The following is a 22547-nucleotide window of genomic DNA, read 5'->3' as shown; positions in this document are numbered from 1 at the left end:
TGCATGCACACTGGTTGTGTCCAGCTTTTGATTCAAAATGTGTTAGACTCCCCTGTCTCTTCTACAAAGATTGAAATACCAGTTGCCACTTGCACTGAGGCATCAGGGAGATTTTTGTTTATAGCTTTTAAAAAAGTAAAGAGCTTCTGAGCACCTCAGGGGCAGGAAATATGTAAATATTTGGCGTCAGTATCATGCTGTTTGATGGCCCCGGAAGCTCCAGTCATTACTCAGCTGTGTATCTGCATCCTGACACAGCAATAAGTGATAATACACAAATCTAGAGGGAAAAATGGTGCTCCACAGCCTTGCCCAGCTTCTTCATGCCTCGGTTCATAGCTCTAAACCCCTTTCTGAACAAAATTAGTCATTTTCTTCTATGTGCTTGAATTATTTTCAGAGAGCCATTATACTGACTCATCTGTTTTTTCATAAGAAGATGTATCAGGTTCTTTGATCAATGCAAGTGTGTTTGTCCATCCGTGGAGCTGTGAATTAAATTTTGGGGGTCCAGAGCTTTTGGTATAAGCATCTTATCATGAAAAGAGCCTATAAACTCACCCAGAGCAGAAAAGTATCACTTATCTTCTCCACAGTGCCTAACATAGTCCTGGGTTTACAATCAGAGCTCTGTAAATCCAATTTGATAGGAAATATGTGGACTGTTTTGTCTCCAGGGCTGGAATGTGCTGAATTCCTGGAGAACTTTTGGTAATGTACAAATAAAGTCAATTTTACTTTGTCAGTGTTTGGGTTATCTATTCATGATCTCTTTTAGGCAAAGTATTTGTCTCAGAATGGCATCTTTCCCCTGGGCTGACATCACTAAATGCCAGTTTACAGATGCTCAGAAACTACTAACTAGTTTGGGAACAATGCTGCATCACTTAGCTGAAGGTCATGAATCTAGTAACAACACCCATTACAACGCAGCTAAGATACAGGAGGTAAGCAACAAAAGACTCTTTGAGCAGATCGAAGGCATAAGAGAACTCTTAAGTTAAATATCTTCATATCGGAGTTCCTTAGACTCTTACTCAGAGCCCAGTGACTACTGTTATACCCCGAGTTCTAAAAGAAATTATTGTCTGGTCTCATAAAATGTCATAGCAGCGTGCAGTATAAGCCTGGTTAAAGAAACGGTGATTTCCATGCAATGAAAGGCAGTCATTTAAAATAACAATATAGCTCTATCTCGAGTAATGTGGAAATATGTCCACTATCTGTCATTGAAGAACAAGGCAGTTTACAAAGCAGCATATTAGTTGTCTCTTGGTGAGACAGAGACAGAGAGAAAGAGAAGAGAGAGAGAAGTGTTGGGTTCTTATTACAGCAGTGAATTGAACAGAACTGGCCTGTGCCTCCATGGTGAGAAAAACAGAAGAATCAATAGGAATTGCATTACAGGGGGAAAGATCCTGTGACTGATGCTTTGAAAGCACATGTGAGGACCAGCCTTGGGAAGTCAGGGGGCACCTTCTGGAGGAAATCACATCCAGCAATGATTACAATTGCATTATGCTGCTGTGTTATATTGTATCACATCAAATGATATATGACATCATTAATTAGGTAATAATTATAATGACAGTAATGTCTAAACTAGAACCAGGGAAGGAGGTTAAAGGCAGGTTTTTAGACAGAGAAGAAAATTCTTTTAGACAAAGGGATCTGCCTGAGGAAAGGCTCGGGGGGGGGCATGACTGGAGGAACTGAATGAAGGCAGTTTTAAAAATAAGTAATGCTGATACTTTTAGTTATTGAAATTTTGTTTTATTTACTTCTTTATGCATGACTATATTTTTGATATGTATACTGAACACATTTTATTTCACAGGAAAAAATCCTATGGATTTATTTTTGTTTTGAAAAGCAGAAGGATATATTTTGTCATCTGGAACATTTGCTTAGGTGGTTCAGAACTTGTGTTTTGGAAAGAGTGTGCAAACCTTACAGACGTACCATGAAGCAAATATAATGAGGAAATTATAAACGTATTCAAGGCTTTTGATTGCCAAAGGAAGATGCTTTTCTAACCTGTGCATTACTTTGGATTGTCCACAGAACTGCTCCTTTTTACTGCCAGGAAAGATCCTGCAGAAAATTGACCAATTGCAGAAATTCATTCTGCCTTTTTTCTTTCATGAAAATCCTGGATCTGAATTGTTCTTCAAAGATCTTTTCTTCCCCTTTGTAGAAGCAGACAAATTCTAGGAGTTCACGGGAGGTCTCTCAGTCCTAAGCCCTTACAGGAGAAAGATTACTGAACATTCCTCCAATCTCTTCCTAAGAAGAAGGTAGAATGGCTCCAGTTCCTCAGTCACTAAGGAATGGCGAGGGAATAGCCCCCACAGACGGTGGTGAGGATGGGAAATCGGAGGGGGGAGGTCAAGGACACTGAAGAAAAGTGCCTTTCTGTGTCCCATAGCCTTGGCTGTTGTCATGGTCTCATCCAAAAGAACCGAACAGGAAGGAGAATGTTATTTGGGGATGATAGTTTCTTCATCTCACATGGGAGCCAACTCACTTGAATCAACTATTCCTGTATTTTTATTGTATGATATAGTCTGACGTCCACTGAAAATTAGCAAGTACAATATGGTGTGGTTAAGTACTATGGCTGGGGAATCATAAGGTGCTATGGTCCAAGAAAAAAAGCTAATCCAGACCCTTGGTGGTCAGGGCAGGCTCCTCCCTAGGGCAGCAGTTGGCCATGATGAGAATGAATAATGAATAAGAGATAGCCAGAGAGAAGGGCATAGGGAAAGGCTTGTTGCAAGGAACTAGAAGTGACTGGGCAGGGTACAGCAGACGCCACAAGTCAGGGTATGCAAAGCAGGCAACAGTGACGAGAGGAGAGGCCAGCTCAGGAAGCATATTTTATTCTATATTCAGGAGTTTAGATTCTTCCCGGAAACAGCGGTACAATCAGACTTGCATTTTAGAATGTCCATTTGGTTGCAGGAGGAGAAGAGACTGGTGGGGGCAGCAAGGCACTCAGCAGGCTGGGACCAGATTGAGAGAGAGAGTGACAATGTGGCCTAGCCTTGGTGATGAGGCTCAGGTCATCCCACAGAAAGAAAGAGCCAGCCTTCATGTCTTTGGTCCTTTGTCTGAAGGAATTTCAATTAATTCAAATAGACTGCATTTATTTCTCAAGAGTCAGTGTCTTAGAACAATGTAGGTGGGAATAAAGACAGCTTTTCTAGACACTACAGGACACCGGGGGATGGTTGTGCAGCTCTAAGGACTGGGCTGGTGGTGGATGTAGAATTTTAATTATGTACGGAAAATCTGGTACAATGTAACTACTAATTTCCCATTGCCCTTTCTCCTGAGCTGGAGTTCTGGCCTGTAAGGCAGTGGTCTTCTCAGGGCTGTAAAGTGACTATACTGGGCCCTGGAATCCATTTGTGCCTCTAGGCTGAGTAACAAATGTGTAATAAACAGGTATGAATTTTCAAATGCATCTAATAAATGTAGTGCACACTCACTTATTAGCGTAATGAATGCAGAATAGTTCTCTTTGTGAATTATCTCAATCCAACAATGCTGAAAGCATTATTACCATCCGGTGGAGCTCTGAGAAATATTTTGTCAGTAAAAATATTCTCATACTAAAAAAATTGGGAACCACTGTTTTGGAGAGAGGCATGATAGAGCCCCAGGACCCATGTGATACCATCTGCCCGATTAATTACCTTGCTACAGATTTGGTTCCAACCCAGACAGGTGGTTTTAAGTAAACTTCCATGAAGAACAGCAACGTGGTGGGTGGATTTAACAAGGTTCTAATATCTTATTTTTTTGATTCCTCCCACCTCTCCTTAGCTAGCACTGGCATTTCTTCTCATTGCAAACTTCAGTCCTTACAAATAGCATATGTGATTTCGCCTAAGTAGGACTTCATCTAGAGTTGCAGACACCCAGGAACAATTTCACAGCAAGCCTGTAAAATCTAATTTGATTTGATGATGATATCAACAACCGTGACTAACACGAAAACATCGTGAATAACAAGAAGCTTGACATTTATGGGGCCTTTGAAAATGACATCTTGCCTTTGCCAAGCTTGGCCAGTCCATTCTTCAGGGGCCGAACATGCAGATTAAGTGCAGATGGAGCCTTTGTGCAGGGAAGCTAGGCAGGTGGGGAAGAGAAAGTGAATATGAATTTACCTGGGAGCAAAACTGCAGGACTCAGCACATCCCAAGCAGTGCTTCTCAATAGAAACTGACTGCTGGAATCACCTAGGGAATTTCTTCAATGTAATACCCAGACCTCACCTAGACCAGACCCAATCAGAGTCTCTGTAGTGCCGAGTAAGCATTGATTTTTTTTTTTTTAACGCAACCAGTGTAGTCACCTTCATGGATATTAATGTCTTCTTGAGGGCTTGTCAAAACACAGCATGAGGGGCCATATTCCTAGGATATTCGATTCAGTAGGGCTGGGTAGTGCCTGAAGATATACATTTCTAGTAAGTTCTTAGGTGATGCTGTTGGTGCTATTTCAGAGACACACTTTGAGATTCACACCCCTGTAAGCTCATAGGATTCTAGATGACTTTGAGCCTATAATCCCACTCTGAAGGGGCCCCAGGTCTTTCTTTCCACTGTACTTGGAAGAATCTTGAGGGCAGATCAAGTTAGCAATATGCTTTCCTTGAACAGCCCTAGCTCCAGAAACAATTTTATAGAAATCACAAATGGTTTGAACAACAATCCTTATTGCTTATGTTAGGTGGTGTAACAAGATTGTCATATTTTCTCAATTATTTTCTCCATTCATTGGAACTGTATAAGTTTATCTCACACTGCTTATGTGAGAAAGTATAATATAAACATAGGGTTGGGCTGGCTGCCATTGGGCCATTGGCATTTCCTGTCATTTCAGCCTTCACCTCTGTGTACGCTGGGTTTAGGGGATGGGATTGTGGGACTTTTGACCTATGTCGTAGTTGTTACAGTGCATATTGCTTAACACAGCTGGGTAATTAAGACTAGGATCAGGTGAGATCCTCCCCCTGAGTGGGAACAGGTACCACAGGCATATTCGGGAAGAAATGTCAGTAAATAGGAGGAGGCCTCTTTGTTGGTCAACACCGGGGGATGGACATTCCAGAGTGTTGAGGATGAGCAGGGTGATTCAGGAGGAGGTGAGGTTTGGAGACCGAGGCAGATGGCAGCAGTGAAGGGAGGAGGGTCTCTGTTATTAGACTGAGACATTTGTCAGAACCCTGGGAGAGGACTGATGAAGGTAGGATAGAGGAGACAGCAGGGGTATTCAATCTTTTGGCTTCCCTGGGCCACTTTGAAAGGAGAAGAATTGTATACACATAAAATACACTCACAGTAACAGTAGAGGATGCATTTCAAAAAAATCACAAAAATATCTCATAATGTTTTAAGAAAGCTTATGAATTTACACTGGGTTGTATTCAAAGCTGTCCTGGGCTGCACACAGCCCACAGGCAGCGATTTGGACATGCTTGGGATGGAGCTTCAGTCTTCTGGGGATGGAGGGCCTAGGCAGGGATTGAGATGGGAGAATAAGATAAGGCTCTCTGAGTGAGAAAAGTGGGTCTTTGGAACAAGACAGAGGCCTGGTTACTCCAATAAGGACTCAAAATTGGGACCAGAGTACCTGGTAATATGACAGCAGAGTTGCTCAAGTGACTCCTGCCTGAGCAGGCTGTTTTTAAAGTAAAGGGCAAGGCAGAACCTGCAGATAGAGGCCAGTGGGCACCAGCTCTAGAGAGATGTGTTTTATAGAGGTTTGATATTAGCAAGGTCTGACACATCAAGGGTAAACCTTTTCACAATATAACATAATATGCATTTTCTTATCTATTCACCAACCAGTTGAGCTACGTTAAATGTTGGCATGAAATGTTGGGGTAAGCATCATGTTCTGGCCTGAATATTCCTTAGGGGCTCATAATGAAACGTGCTTGTAAGAGGCGGTCAGCATACATTTCCAATCTCATGCCCTACAGCCAAGTAGATGTACTCTGCACAGAGGAGATAAATTATAGCAATTTCCTGAGAATTTTTATGTAGAGATGTGTTTAGCAGATTACGGAAGCTATTTTATTTTGCTTAAATAAAACGTTTTCCAAGATTTCTTCCTCTGGAAACACCTTTTCCTCCTGGCGAGAGGGATGGTGCTGGGAGCCAGGCATGGTTAATGAAAATCAATAGTGATTGATTTAAGAGGTGGACAGGTAATTCTTGCAGAGCCAATTGGAATTCTTCCCTGGGACTGATATGTGAATACGGGGAAGAAGCCGGTTTCTCCTTGGGTTGGGTTTGCCAAATTGAATTTACCAGCAGTCATGTTTCTACCTGGCTGCCAAAAGCAAAAAGACCCAGCGGACGTGCAAGGCAATGCAGGGTTGAACAGGCATCAGAAACGTTACACACACCTGGTACATACCTAGTGGTGTGGAATGTCTGGTTCCTGTTGTTGAAGCTTTTTCCTCAATTTTGTGAGTTGACAGGATTTTGTGGTTGTATTCCTGCCATGAGCACTAGTAAATCCCCCTATACCTGATTGATTAACAACTGAAATCCCCAATCAATACAATGTGTTGATTGGTAATCTCAGAGGGTGGGGAAATAGCCCAGAGTATCGAAAAATGAAGATTAAGTGGTTTGCCCTCATTTGGGATTAGGGTGTTCCGGAATCAGAGTTCCGGACCTGCTCTGCACCTGTCAGGTTATCTGACCTTCAGTTTTTTAATCTGTAAAGAGAAGAGGGCCATAGTCCAGATTCTTGTGATGTCTATTCTAGGTCTAGCAAGGAAAGCCATTTTCTTTCTTCTTATTTATTTATTTATTTTATGGCATGGGGATTGGAGTTTGCTTTCTTTTACCTTATGGCCTGAAGTCAGGGATCCCGTTTTTCCTTGCACCTGCCTCTAATATCTGGCCTCTCCAGTTCATCTTTACTGTGCTGCTGTCACCATTTAAACAATCCAGGCCATGTCACAACTCAGCTCACAAAACCTGCGGTGGCTTTCCATCTGCTTCAGAGAGAAGCCCATGTGTCTTGTTCTGGCATTGAAGGATCTCTCATTCTGCACTCAGCTGTCCTTGTCTTAGCCTCATGGAATTACAGAACTACAGAGACCTTCGTTTAGTCTAACTGCTTTATTCTGATGGCAAACTGGGTCTTAGAAAGCTTGTGACTTATGAAAACCCAGTATTAGGCTCCACGATTATTATATTCTTCTGCATATTCCCTGAGCCACCTGCTCAGAGAATTCATCTGCAGGTAGAGGCCAGTGGGTATCAGCTCTAGAGCACTTAATGCGCTGTAGAATTTCCTAATGGGTCACGTCCACTTGACTCCTTGGGCCTCTGCTTCTACCCTCTCCCTGTCTGGTGCACCCTCTTTCCATATCCAGTTCTTTGGAAGCAATACGTATTCCCAAGGCTCATCTTAAGAGTGACCTCCTATGTCCCAGGCTTCCTCAGTTAGGATGAACTGCTCTCTCCTTGTTATTCCCATAGGACTGTGTGGCATTCCAGGAGACTTTATTTCATGTTTCTTTCAGTTATAGGTTTGTTTCTTTTTTCTTTAGCACAGGGAGCTTTTTTGATGGCAGGAGTTTTATGCCAGGCATCTCAGGAAACTTCTGAGTGTCTGGCCCAGTGTGCCCACTCAATAAACAGTTGCTGGGTAAAATCTACAAGATGTGGTATGAGGACATTCCTAAGATCCCTCTCAAAGTTCCCCAGTCCTAGTGCTGAATGCATCTCACAGCATGGTTGGAATGAATTCTTCTAAGAATGTTAGTATTTTGGCTCATTTACCCTTCGTAGGTCAATAACATTTTTAAAATCCACTGAACCTTAGAAAGTACAGGGTCTTGAAATTCAGTGATTTAATTAGCCTTTACAGGCTAATAAGCTGTATTCAGGTGACACATATTTATCTTTCGGGGAGGAAGCTGCATGGGGATATGAAACGGGTAGGGATGATTTGTGTTAGAAGACGAGGCACTCACATTATAGATATTAGAAAAAACAGGGACACGGCTAAGGGTATTTTCATGCTGTATCTTTTCCACCATCTGATTCTGGACTGTTTTATTTGCCTTGAAATTAGGCCATGAGATTGCTGCAAGAAGAGTTTTGATTTTCCTAGAAGGCAGTGGAGCTGCAGCTCTTTTTTGGGAAGGCTTACAAGGGCGATGGGGCAGACAGCAAATATCTTAGCCACCAGGGCTGTGCTGGGGTCTCCCTGCCCAGACTCCCAGTTATTGCAGACGTCTTGCACTTTGAGGTTGGCATTTGGAGCATGTCGTGACGCTGTAAAAAGAAACATTAATGAGACAGCCATTTTCCTGTCAACTGCATATGTCTTTGTTATGAGAATGAAAGCTGTGAGCCCTGCAAGAGCACACATGCCTGCCCCTCACATCCATCACTCTCTGCATCCACAGAGCTGGCCCTCCATCCTTATCAAGACACCTGCTCCCCAAGGGAGGCGCTCTGCCGGGGAGGGGAGAATCTCTTTTTGTTTCCCATGTTGGGGCTCCTTAGGGTTGCCTGCACTGGACAGTGAAGTGGAGACAACTGAGAGAGACATGGAGTGAGATGAATTACTTCACCTGGAGGTCTGCAAGTGGGAAAAGAAAAGATGTGGAGGAAGCAGGAGGGGGCGGCCAGAGAATACCAGTCAGGTTATTTCTAACTTCACAGAGCCAAAGGCCTGGAGCTCCAAGATGCAATTGTTTCTGTTTTCTATCATTCAGCAATGTATCACAGAGAAATTTCCATTTAAAATAAGATTAGCCGAGATATGACCTATTTTTCCTGCAAATGCTCCCTAGTTAGTGATGGTCAAGGAGATTCCACAAGCTTCCTTTGAGAATGGAGGGCTCATTGAAATAGCAAAGAATGTTTCTGAGTTCTCTTTTTAAATAAGTAGTTTGACTCTTTCCATCTTTCCAGGTCTGGTTCACTAAGGCACCTCACTGACTTGCTTTACTTGCTTTTATGACACGAACCTAAACCAAACCTCTGCTCAAATACGAATGCTGAAAACTGAAACATGTACATCATTGTGTAGGAGCCTGGTTGGCGTCCAACAATATGGGGATGCGTAATCCTGGCATTGGCTCAGATGGGGCAGGATAAGCAGTTTCTTCCATTAAGGATGAGACAAGGGAGGTTTTATCATGACGAGAGGGATTCATGTACGACTTTTGGAGTTCAAATTTAACTCATTTTACAAAATAGATGTCCTAAAATCCACTTAGAAACTCAGAGAACTGCAGATTAGCTCATTCCAATTTCTCTATAAAATTTATAACCAAAAGAGACAATCCTGGATCCCACTCTGCTCCACCTCTGATCCTCATTCCCAGAGGCAATTAACACATCTTCAGTCTTTCACCATTTCTCCTTCCATTTGCTTTTGTATTTCCAAGTGCTATGCATATATACTTTGACTTTTGAATTTTCAGTGTTAGATATTACTCATCAACTTTCTGCTATAGCAGACCATGATTTAGCTTTCTTACCAAGCCATTTCCCCTCTACTTCATCTCTTGATAACATTTGAAAAAAATGTATCATCCAGTGTTTATCTTATTGGGTACATATATAGCCACAACCGATAACTCGTGTGTGTATATGCATAAATCTATGAACACACGAACATATGTACCTTTGTGTTGTTGTGTCTGTGTTCTGTCATTCTGGAATCTTTCTCCATCACCATTTTAGCAGTTCCCTTTGCCTGTCTCCCACATTACAGTCCGATTTTCTCACTCCCATGCCTTCCCATTTGTTGTTTGTTTCTTTATTTGGGTGGAGATCATCCTGGTGCGCCTTCCTGAGAAAGGACACATGGTAAACAGACCTGTGAAAACATGTATTATGTATTATTCTGCCCTTCACTTTCGATCCATAGTTTGACTTGGTAGAATACCAGTAGTAAATAATTTTCCCAGAGGATTTTAAAGTCATTTCCCCTTTCCCTCTTGTTCACTTCATTGTTGCCATTGAGAATGTGAGGTGATTCTGATTCTCAATCTCGTTATTGACCTGCTTTTCCTCCCTGGAGGCACTTAGGGTCCACAGTTTATTCCCTGTGTTCTAAAACATCACAGTGGTGTCAATGGTATGTCTGGGTGTGTCTTTTTTTTTTGAGACAGGGGCTCAGTCTATTGCCCAGGTTGGAATGCAGTGGCATGATCTGGGCTCACTGCAACCTTTGCCTCCCAGGCTCAAGCCACCCCTCAAGCATCTCGAGTAGCTGGGACCACAGGCATAAGCTACCATGCCCGGCTAATTTTCTATTTTTTGTAGAGACGAGGATGTCACTGTGTTGCCCAGGCTTGTCTTGAACTTCTGGGCTCAAGCTATCTGCCCACCCTGACTTCCCAAAGTGCTCAGATTATAGATGTGAGTCACCACACCCAGTCTGTGAGCCTTTTATCTTTGCTTGAACTGTACTTCAAATCTGGACTCAAGCCCTCTGGTTCTGGGATATTTTCACTAATTTTATTTTTGTTTTTAATTTCCCCCTTTCTGAGTCCTGCTTTCTCTTTCTGAAGCTCTATTCGTTGATTTTCCTGGGTCTATGAGCTGATTTTCTTTTCTTTTTCCCCCTCCTGTTTTCTACCTTTTTTGGTTTTACTTCATGAGATTTCCTCAACTTCATTTTTGAGATCTTCATTGGATTTTTCCTCTCTCCTTCCATACTTTTAAATTCTCAATATATGTTTTTTAATATCTGCACATTTCTTTTTTTTAAAAAAATGTCGTGTTTTTGTTTCACAGTTGCTATGTGTGCTCTTATCATGCTGAGAATATTAATTATAGCTTTCTTTAGATTTTTTTTCCTGATCTCTGTTATTTTGGTTTCTATCTCTCATGTTGGAGACTGTTCTCAAATGTGTGAGGATCCTTGGCTTTCTGCACAATTGTTTTTTGATTGAAGCATAAAAAGTGATGAGAAGCGGCCTTTATTGGTAGGTCTTGCCAGTGTGGGGTTCACTTTGGGGGATTGCAGATGGCCATTTCAACGGGGAACTCCCAGTTATTTCAATATCCAGAGGTCATTTTTCTTGGGCTTTTGATGTTCCCCAGAGAAAAATTTTTCCAGTGTTCTGCCTGGCGGGTATAAACTTGATGGAACGTTTATGGAGGGCAGTGGGAAAGGGTGCTAAGACTCTCACCACTTAACCTGGAGACTTTCTTGGGGGCTCCCTGTTTTCAACATTGCACACTCAGCCACAGAAGGCACCTGGAGACCCTGAGTTCCATGACCCTTTGGTCCTAAACACCTAATCCTCCAATTTTCTGCTGGAGTGGAATAGGGGTGTTGCTTGCCAGTGTGGTCTAGGGAGGGATGGAAATTTGTTTTCTTGGGGGGATAGAAATTTGTGAGTCCAATTATTCATTAGACCTTCAGCCTATCTAGTCCCAGCCATGCCCTTGTGTTGAGAGGCACCTCCAGTGGTGAGTCTTTCTGATGTTCTGCAGAATACTTGGGCTTCATTCTGACCCCTTCCACTTCCAGCTTAACTTGCATTTTATTTTGCTCTCCTTAAGTTTATTACAATTCCATCATCTCTTTGGTTTCTAAATTTTGTTGCTATTACCTTCTCTCTCTTCTCTTTGTCGTGTAAGGTTATAAACTCTTATAAATTCATTTACTGAAATTTTGGAATTTTTTAAAATAAGAAAACACGGGTAAATACCTATTGTTATTTGTGTTTGGGCTGCCATGTTTAATGGAGGCATCCCCCAAACCCTGCCCCTCCTTAATGACCCATAAAACAGCCACAGAGAGAGTAAAGAATTTGCTTAAGATCACATGTGCACTGAGAGGAAGAGTTCTCATTGCACATCCCTCAGTTTAATCTGGGACTATTTTGGTTTACCTCCTATGTTCCTAAGGTCTGCCTCAGTCACATCACAATGACATGAGTCCTGTTTTAAAGGGATTTAGTGGAGCCACCGCCAGCATCATCACCAACAAAAACACTTGATTTCATCCATTTAACAAGCTTGTATTAAGCACCTACTATGTGCCTGGCACAAAGAGTCCAATGGACACTATCTTTCCCTTATGGAGTTACCATCTAGTGGGAAAGATTGGTGTCTGTGAAATAATCACCCTTGGTGGAATTTCACCCACCAGCTGTGTGACTACATTGTATTACAAAATCTCCCCAAGCTCAGGTTCATAGTCTGTGAAATAGTGTTTATAAGATGCACGGTGGCTTGCACCTGTAGTCCCAGCACTTTGGGAGGCTGAGGCAGGCAAATCACTTGAGGCCAGGAGTTTGAGACTAGTGTAGGCAACATGGCAAAACCCCATCTCTACTAAAAATACAACAAAATTAGCCAGGCATGGTGGCACCTGCCTGTAATCCCAGATACTAGGGAGGCTTAGGGATGAGAATTGCTTGAACCTGCCTGTATTCCCAGATACTAGGGAGGCTGAGGCATGAGAATTGCTTGAACCTGTGGTGGAAGGAGGTTGCAGTGAGCCGAGATTGCACCACCGCACTCCAGCCTGGGTGACAGAGCAAGACCCTGTCTCAGAAAAGAAAAGAAAAGAAAAGAAAAGAAAAGAAAAGAAAAGAAAAGAAAAGAAAAGAAAAGATGTAAGTGTTAAATGAGATTATGTATGAAAGGGGCTTAACACAATGAGTGACCCACTGTAAGCTCTTGGTGGAGTGTAGCTATTGTTATTTCCATTATTACCAGCTGTGAAGGGAAAATGAATAGCATTATGGGGGTGCATGTATATGCACATGGGTGTGTGTGTATGAGCAGAGACACTATACTAACCTGGAACTTACCTACTGTATGTAGGACCTTACTAGCTGCTGAAGGCACTTGGTTAAAATGAACCTTAGCATATCATCTTCCCACAGAGAGCACTTGCCCTTTGATTTATTGGTTATATAAACTGTGATTTATCATGGAACATGTTTGTTTCTATCTGCACTTGGAAGTGAAGCCAGTGCTGCTGCTGATGATGAAAAATTATGGAATGCCAAAAAAAAGTGCAGGCCCATAAAAGTGAAATTTTATGGGCGAGAGCAATGCGGTTATTAAAAAAAAAAAATGGTCACTGCAGAAGAGGAAAATGGAAGGGGGTGATGTGGGGATGTTGTGTGTGGTGTTTTACGTTAGTCAGACTTCTAGGTAACATATTATAAGCCATTTGGGGGCAGGAGGCGAGAGGGAGTATCTGTTCAATAGAAGGAAAGGAGCTGCTTGATTTCTGAGTCTACTACAATCAAGAAAATGGAGGCTCTTGCCTAAGATCACAAGAAAGTAAGTCAGCCATTGGCACACATAGTGGAGCAGTCAGGGTCTCAGGGGAAAAGATTTTCTGGGCAGCAGGAGAATAGGGTTTGGGGCATTAGGAGAAAGGAAGGGAGGGACGAGAAGGGGAAAACAACGCACTTGTGGATTCTGATTGTCTGCGAGTCGGAGACATGGAGAACTTGAAATTTTTAGAAATGTTTCTGGTTGGTTAGAAAAAGAATTATGAATATGTAAACATGGAAATATCTTTTAAATGTAGAATGTAAACAAATAACTCTGGGAGATAGGTATCTTCTCTTTGTATTTCCCTAGAAGGAGAAATACATAAGGCAATAAAAGATCAGAAGGAGCTTGCTAGAAGAGAATGAAGTGAGGCATTACCCACCAGCAAGGCTGCTTGAGGGGCTGATTATTTTAGCTATATGTTATCTGAGGCTATTATGGCCACTCTTCTTAAGCCTCTTTCTGGACCATACTTTTCCTTTTGCATAAACTTGGCTAAGGCTTCAATCTATCAGGGTAATGTGGACATGTTTGGGCAAAAATAAGTGGAGAAATTGAAAAAAGAGAAAAAGCAATGGAATGATGAGCACAATTCAGGATAGTAGTTCCTTCTGGGAAGGGAGGGAGGAGTGTGCATTGAGCAGGGAGCAGATACATTGAGCTTTACAGAGAGGCTTTGGCTTCCTCCCTGGACAACCTTTCCTCCTGGAGGAAATCTATTTTCCACTTACTGCAGAAAATGACTTGAGTTCCTTCACGGCATCTGTGGATTGACCCCTGATGTGCTTTCCCAAAACAGGTGTTTTGGTTTTCAAAACATGCGATAATGAACATGATTTCAGCTCAGGTCTGGACTCTGAGGAATCCGACCTTAGATCTCATTGGTGATGCCCTGGTGCCTGGGGCTTGTTGGGACAAGGTTCCAGTCCCTTCCTCTCTCTCCTGGAAACAAGGCTGACTATGTGCCAAGACCCTGGGCCTCGGAGTCAGAGAGTCTGGAGCTCAAATCCCAGCTGGGCTACTTCCCAAGTTGTCATTTTGAGCAATTAGCTTTGGGATCCTGATTTAACTCATTTGTACAATAAGCACAAAAACATTAGCCTGGGAGTGTGTTGGAGAATTAGAGCTAGGTGGTGCTCAACCGTCATTATGAGCAAGAATCAGAATAAGTACCTCAAATAGCTGGCTTTGCCTGAGAAGCATTAACGATCATTAAATTACCAGTTCCTGATAGAATGCCACATGATTTAGCATATAGAGCTGCTCTTGTGAGAAGCAACTCAATTGTAGATCATCATTTGCACTTTGGGGTATCTGCCCATGCAACCTTTATTTAGGGTATTTCCCTTCACATAGCAATTCAATAATTATGGCTTGTATTTCTTGATCAACAGCCCTTTTACTGCATTTCAGTTTCAGCTGTGAAATTCAGAGTGAATTTCATAAGAAACGTAAGTTGTGTTTTAAGTTAGACTGTCCCAAATATATTCTCCAAACTGAAAAATCAGTCAAATAATGTTTTTTGTTCAATGTAGTAACAGATGTAGATAGAAACCTAATTTTATTTCTCTGGATGAGATAGATTGTAACAATAGCATCTGCATCCATCTGTGTCATTTTCAAGGCTTGGAGTGTCGCTTCATGTCAAGGAATCCTGTTTTCTACTTGTCAGTGTTCCCAGTGCCCAGCATGGAGATGTCTTGCCTTGAATTATTTAGTCATTTATTCAGCAAGGTGTTTTAGGGATATTTATTGCTAGGTGTGTGCTGGCTACTGGGTTCCAGCCCTGAGCAAGACAGACACAAGTTTACAATCTTCGGAGAAGCTGTTGTTAAACAAATAATTGTCCAAACAATTAATTCCTGTTGATATGCAGTGAAGGAAAAAGAGTGTCATACAAGTATACAATGTGACCCCAACAATGGCAGGATCTTTCTGGTTCAGGGGATTTGGAGGCTGGTCAAGTTCTCATGTGAGCCTGACCACAGGGAGCTGGATTTACAGAGGCTCCTGTTAGTCTTCTACTCTAAATACCCATAAGTCCAGTGTTTCAGCCCATGTCCACCCTCTAGATAAAAATGAGGTCATTCCACTCTCATGCAACACGGTCTTTTCTTTTCTTTCTTTCTTCTTTCTTTCCTTCTTTCTTTTTCTCTTTCTTTCTCTTTCCTTCCTTCCATCTCTTTCTTTCTCCTTTCTTTCTTATTCCCTCCTTCCTTCCTTCTCTCTTTTTCTTTCTCTTTCCTCCCTCCTTCCCTCCCTGTTTCCTTCTTCCCTCCCTCCCCACTCCATCCCTCCCTGTCTTCCTTCCTCCCTTCCTACCCTTCTTCCTTCCCTCTTTCTCTCTCCCTCCCTTCCTTCCTCCCTCCCTCCCTCCCTGCCTCCCTGCCTCCCTCCCTCCTTCCCTCCCTCCCTCCCTCCCTTCCTCCCTCCCTTCCTTCCTTCCTTCCTTCCTTCCTTCCTTCTTTTCTTCCTTCCTTTTTTCCTTCCTTCCTCTCTCTCTTTTCTTTTCTTTCTCTTTCCTCACTATCTTACCCAGGCTAGAGTGCAGTGGCACAATAATAGGTCACTGTAAACCTGAATTTCTGGGCTCAGGCAATCCTCCTGCCTCAGCCTCCTGAGAAGCTAGGCCTACAGGTGTTGCTACTGTGCCCAATTAATTTAAAAACTGTTTTTTGTAGCGACGGCGGGAGGAGAGGGTGGGTCTCACTATGTTGCCCATGCTGGTCTCAAACTCCTGACCTCAAGTGACCCTCCAGTCTTAGCCTTCCAAAGTGCTGGGATTACAGGTATGAGCCACCACGTTCGGCCTTCATGTCACATGTTTTAAATGTCTCCACTTTGCCTTATGCTTTCATACGTCACCTCATTTGATCTTCCCAACAACCTAGTGTGTGTGGTGGAAGCCCTACCTACATCTGAAGTGGAGAATACTGAACTTCAGAAAACTTACACGGTCTAGTTTCCCATAGGTCATTATTGGCTGGGAATGAAAAAATATCTTGTCTTTTTGTTCCAAGCAGTATTCTATCTACAGTGGTTTATTTTTCTTTAAAAAAGAATATTCATAACAGAACTTTTTTTTATCTAGCAAAGCCCGACCTATGAAGCTGTCAAACAAGAGCTGCCCTGGTTGAATTGAGGGTGGAGGCTCAGGTTATCACCTGCTAGTCTCCCTTTGTCTCCCAGGCAGCCTCTGAATGACCTTGGAAGGGTTTAGGAATTGTGTGAGGCTCAGTTTTAAAACCACTGTTCTATGCCATATTGTACTTCTTGGCTCACAACCCCCTGCAGCTTTGTTCCTATTGGATGAGCACAATTAAATGCCAACAGTTATTAGAGCTTCGTGATTGTAAGGGAGACCTCTCTAAACCCAGTTAATGAGCAAGCCCTGCTAAATATTCATGAGCATTAATATTTTCCAAGTCTTCTTAATCTTAGGTTCATGTAAATTTTCACCTGTGTTGCTTTTATGTAAACAAGGAGGCGGCAATGGTCAGGGAACAGTGCCTGGCTCCCAGCAGGTGCATGGTAAATATTTGTTGATTTCCTCGCCTAAGTTAGTCCTAGGCAAGGAAATATTTGTGTGCCTACAATGCAGACCATGTCTTTCCCTCTGGGACATCGCAAAGATATAGACTACATGGGCCCTTCCTTTGAAGACTTTTCAGTTCAATTGCAGATCAAATGTGTGCTGAAACAATTAGACAACCCTATTAATCGGAAAGTAATCAAGTGCTAAATTATGTATTGCAGCTACTGGTGCTGTGAGAGGTCAGAGATGAGAGAGATTAACAGAAGGGAAATGGAATAATGGGGGTTAACTGTAAAGCCAAGTGGTCCTTCTTCTGAGTCTTGATAAATTGGTGGGAATTAGAGAGTTATAGAGAAAGATATCCGAGACAGGGGCAGCTCTGCCAGTAAACATGGAGGTAATCACCAAGGCTGAGCAGAGGAGAGGAAAGGCATCTGAGGGATGGAGGACATGCTGGAAGGGGGTTATGGGAAATGACTTAGGGAGATAGTTGGGGCATTAGTTAACAGAAGATAACCCCCCTTTTTTTTTGAGAAAGGATCTTGCTCTATCACCCAGGCTGGAGAGCAGCGGTGCAGTCTCGGCTCACTGCAACGTCTGCCTCCCAGGTTTAAGGTATTTGCATGCCTCAACCTCTGGAGTAGCTGGGATTACAGATGTGTACCAACACACCCAGTTACACACACACACACACACACACACACATATATATCTATATATATATATTTTTTTTTTCAGTAGAGATGGGGTTTTGCCATGTTGGCCAGGCTGGTCTCAAACTCCTGCCCTCATGTCATACACCTGCCTCGGCCTCCCAAAGTGCTGGGATTAACAGGCACGAGCCCGGCCATGAGTGAACAAAAGGCACCCTTAATGCAGGAGACAATCACAAGAATGAAAAAAGAACAAAAGGAATCAGCTCTAGTGACTTGGAGCTAGCTTTTGTGAGTGTTCATAGTGGGTGGGGTAGAACCAGGGTTATAGAATGTTGTGCGGACCTCCTATTAACCTCAACAGGGAAGGCACCAGGTTCCAGAGGCCAAAGAAGAGATCCAGAGCTGGCAAATGAAACTTGGGGTTTTATTTGGGGGTAAGATACAGGGGAAAGAATCCAGTGGTGGCAGGTTGGACAGGAGAACTGCCTTATGTGCAGAAATGGTCCGGTAGCGGTGGGCTAGACAAGGTGTCTGCCTTACCTACAGTCTAGTGGCAGCAGATTGGGCAGGAAAATTGCAACCACTTGCAAATAATATGCAGCTTATATAGCATGTTCATGTAACACCCTCCCCTAAAGACCTCCACCTGGCAATCTTCATTTAATCCAAAACTAGGGGCCTCAATTCCTGTATAGCTCATGTTCCACTCTGTGGGCCAGGGACTCAGATATTTATCATGGATAGGAAATTAACCTCCGGGCTGGCCACTCCCAGATTCCCTAGCTGGGAACACACATTCAGATGTGTCTGACATACAGGGTCATTGTTAGGGTATGCTTCAATTACTGCTGTCAGGTGCCTTTACTGTACATGAAGCCAGACAGAGGAGCTGTTGCTTGATCTTATGGCAATAGAGAGCCATTATAGGCTTTCTTAAGAAGCAGTCATGCTTCGTATTTTGGAAAGGTTGCTCTTCCAGCATACTTCTGAAAGATTGAAGTATGCTGCCTCTCCTTTGCACACATTCCAAACTGGAGTCTTCTGATGCTTGCAAGTTTATGATGATGACCTAACATGAGACTGTTTTTGTGAAATTCTTGATGATTACTTCTAGCTAGTTGAGGGCAGTTTCAAATAAATTGTAAACATCAATCATCAAAATGTTTTTATAAATAATAGTTTGGTCAACAGGTAGAGTTAGTAATGTATGAGCAATGAAGCACAGAGATGCCTCACTTAGGTAAACTATTAGATAATGTGATGTTTCTCTAGCAATGTTCCTTCTCTGATATTCTTGCAAAAACAAAGTACATTAAATAGATCAGGCTGTTATATCTGGCAAGGATATAATAAATCTGACTTCTGTAATGATGATATCATTTATGTGTTGATTTCTGTGAATAAGGAACTTCAGTATTGCTTCCTTCGTCAAATTTATTTTATGACCTACAGGCTGGGTCTCCACAATTCAGAGGGAAGACAAGGCTGGGTCCCTGAGATCAAAGTGTAGAGAGGAATAGAAAATTAGACAGTGATTTGATATCTCAGAATTATCCAATCACTATGTTTACTTATTTATTTTTTAAAAATGTATTTCCATAGGCTTTTTGGGTAACAAATTATATTTGGTTACATGAGTAAGTTCTTTAGTGGTGATCTGTGAGATTTCAGGTACCCATCACGTGCAGTATACACTGAATCCAATTTATCTCTGTCTCTCTTCTCACTCTTTCCTGAGTCCCCAAAGTTCATTGTATCATTGTTATGCCTTTGCATCCTCATAGCTTAGCTTCCACTTATGAATGACAACATACAATGTTTGGTGTTCCGTTCCTGAGTTACTTCACTTAGGATAATAGTCTCCAATCCCACCCAGGTTTCTGTGAATGCCATTAATTCATTGTTTTTTATGGCTGGGTAGTATTTCATCATATGCATATATTACAGTTTCTTTATTCACTTGTTGATGATGGGCATTTAGGTTGGTCCACACATTTACAATTGAGAATTGTGCTGCTATAAACATGCATGGTCAATCACTATGTTTAAAGGATGATGATGATGATATACCATTTATCAAATTCTCAGCATTCAATGAATAAAACACTTTTACATTGTTTATCTCATTGAATTTAAAAGTAACTTGAGTTTTTGAGGCCTACATTCTAACTTCATTCTTATGTGATTAAAAACAAATCTTTTACTGTTTAATGCACTTCTATTACTTGCAGCTTAAGGCAACTCTAACCAGTAAAATTATTATACCTTTATAGCACCTGACATACATCAGGGTTTTTCAGCTGTGACATTGATTGACATTTTGAGCTGAATGCTTCTTTGTGGTTGAGGGCCATTCCGGGCATTGTAGGACATTTAGTAGCATCCCTGGTCTCTTTGCCTATCAGTTGTGTCAACCAAAATTGTCTCCAGATATTGGCAAATGTCCCCTGAGGGACAAAATAGCTCCAGTTAGAATCATTGCCATATAGTATTTTATTTGATCTTCTTGGTGTTTTTGGAGATAAGTAGAAATGTTTAATTGATTCAAAGATGAAGCAACAGAGACTCTTAAGACATCAAGTGTCATGCTTATAGTCTTGAAATTAGTAAGGGAGGGACCAAGGACTCAAACCCAGGACTTTTTGCTCCAGGTTCAGTGCATTTTCCATTGTTTATGCTTGAGGCATTTGTTTTGGTTAAGGCCACTGGCCCAATTGTTTTAGATACTGCCTGATTTTTCTAAGGAAGTATTACAGCTAGATAAGGAGGAGTGTTTAGTCAACAAAAGATAATAAGTGTAACTTTTTTCCCTTTCCTTACTTGGACAGAAAGATGCCACTCAGTGTTTTAAAAGGCAGTCCACAGATCAGGCCTTCCTAAGTGTGCCGATGTCATGGTCCTGGCTGCAGTTGGATTGCCTTCCCATATTTTCAAACAAATAAAATAATAAAGTTACTGGGTTAAGCAAGCAGAAGCCAACATTTTCCGCTGCTTTTTCTAAGTCCCAGTGATACCTTATCCTCAGTCAACCCTTGGGAAGTTAAAAAAAAAAAAGTTGAAAAGCTTCCATTTTGATTTTTTTTCTTCCTGCTTTATTTACTATGAAAGCAATATGCACCAAACACAAGCCACCTACACACTCAGGCCTGTCTTTGAGTCAAACGCTTCATTTAGCTTCTCTATTGTTTCCGGATTTCTCAACTGGGGTTGCCTGCTGGGGTGTGATCTAAGTAGCTCTATCATGAGTTCCAGTGCTCCAATTCTGGGCCTGTAAGCAAAAGAACACAGCTTCTCTTAGCCCATTGTTAACTGCCAAGAGAACTGTTCTTCAGTGGGAATATGGAGCAGGGAGTGCCTCTTAGCGAAGAAGATATCTTCAAGGGAGCAGTGCATTATCCACCCACTTCAGACTTGACCTTTGCTTCTGCGTCATGTTTTTTTTTTCTTTCATAATGGTTTCAGACCAAAAGTCGATTTATTTTTTAAGTGCATCTCTCTCTAGTGTCTTCAGAGAATCCCTGCGAAGTCTGCTAGACTTGCTAATAGCTACCAAGGCTGAATCATGTTACTTTACTAACCACCAGCCTCTGTCAACATTGTCTGGGTTTATTTTGGAAAGTTATTGGGTTGTTTATGAGTAAACTGTAAAATGTTCTTCTTGAAAAGTTGTTCACCATACCGTCTTGTGGCACTAAGGTAGACAGATGAGCACTCCAAATGGAACATTATAATAAAGGTAAAAATTGATGAGTGGCTTTGCCTCATTCTTCTTACTTATTCTAAAAGATTTTCCTATATTGTATGCTGTCTTAAATTCTTTTTTTGAGGAGGGACATAATTAAATGAGTAGGAAATTTATAGATCTAATTTCGTGAAACATAAACCTGTTGCCTCGGTGGGGAATTATAAGATGATTTAAAGAAACAGTTATGGATCTAGTTCACTCTGCTAGTAGACAGGTAAAGAGCGAAGATAAACACTACAAAATGATGCATAAATATGCCTATGCTTTTTAATTGGAAGAGTTTCCATTCTATAGAATCTCAGAGTTTATATACTAATTAAATCTATTTATTTGTTGATTGAATAAATATTTATTTTATGCCTACTATGCAGTAACATGGTATTAGATATGGATATTTAAGGATAAATTAAAAAATGATTTCCATGAAGTAATTCATTCGGATAGAAGAGCCAGACACAAAAATAACTAATTATCTGACAATATAAAAGTATAGAGTACAATAGAAACGGTAATGAAAAAGTGGTATGAAACTGACAACTTTTATTTGTATTGAACTTTCCATCTTCTGTTATAAAACCTTCATTGTGGGGAAGTATGATTTTTCCCTCCTCATGATTCTGTTGCAGTACAGGGTGGTGGGAGGGCAATTCTGCCTCTTTCTAAATGATGGGAAAATATTGGAGGAGATATTTTCACCATTTCTTACCAGTTTTCCTGGAGGGAAGGTGAGTATCCAGTTGATTGTAGAGAACTTGATTTCCACTGGACCATGATTTTCCTACAGTGTATGTAGTTATTGCATTGAAAATGGAACAAAGGCCCATGTCTGATTTTCTTGCATCTGCATTCTGTGGAGGTCTGGGTTTTAGAGGCAGGCTGATCTGACCATCTATATGCACCCAAGGTATACCGGCAGAGGTGACTCTACTAAAGGCAGATACTGGGTCTAGAATTGGAGAGGAACTTCATTAAGAAGATCTCACTTTGGCCTTCAGTCCAAGCAATCTTCCACAATGCCTCGGTACTAAGGGACCCTAGTTATCAGGTGATGATTTGCAAAGCTATCCATTGATCTCCATTTAGCTTTACTTACTGATCTCTACCAGATAGAACCCAGAAGGCAGGAGAGATGAATTATCAACACTCCTTACATTCAACAATCTCATTTGATAATCGTAACAACCTTATGAGACAGAGTGGGCATTACTTTTCTCATTTTGCACGTGAAGAAGTAGGTAGAGATTGAAGTTAAGCAGAATAATGAAATGCCAGCAGCACAGACATGGGTTCACACCCTTGTT

This window comes from Sapajus apella, unplaced genomic scaffold (assembly GCF_009761245.1).
Source record: "Sapajus apella isolate SASKATOON/1434 unplaced genomic scaffold, GSC_monkey_1.0 scaffold13, whole genome shotgun sequence".
NCBI lineage: Eukaryota > Metazoa > Chordata > Mammalia > Primates > Cebidae > Sapajus > Sapajus apella.
This window is presented reverse-complemented; position numbering follows the sequence as displayed.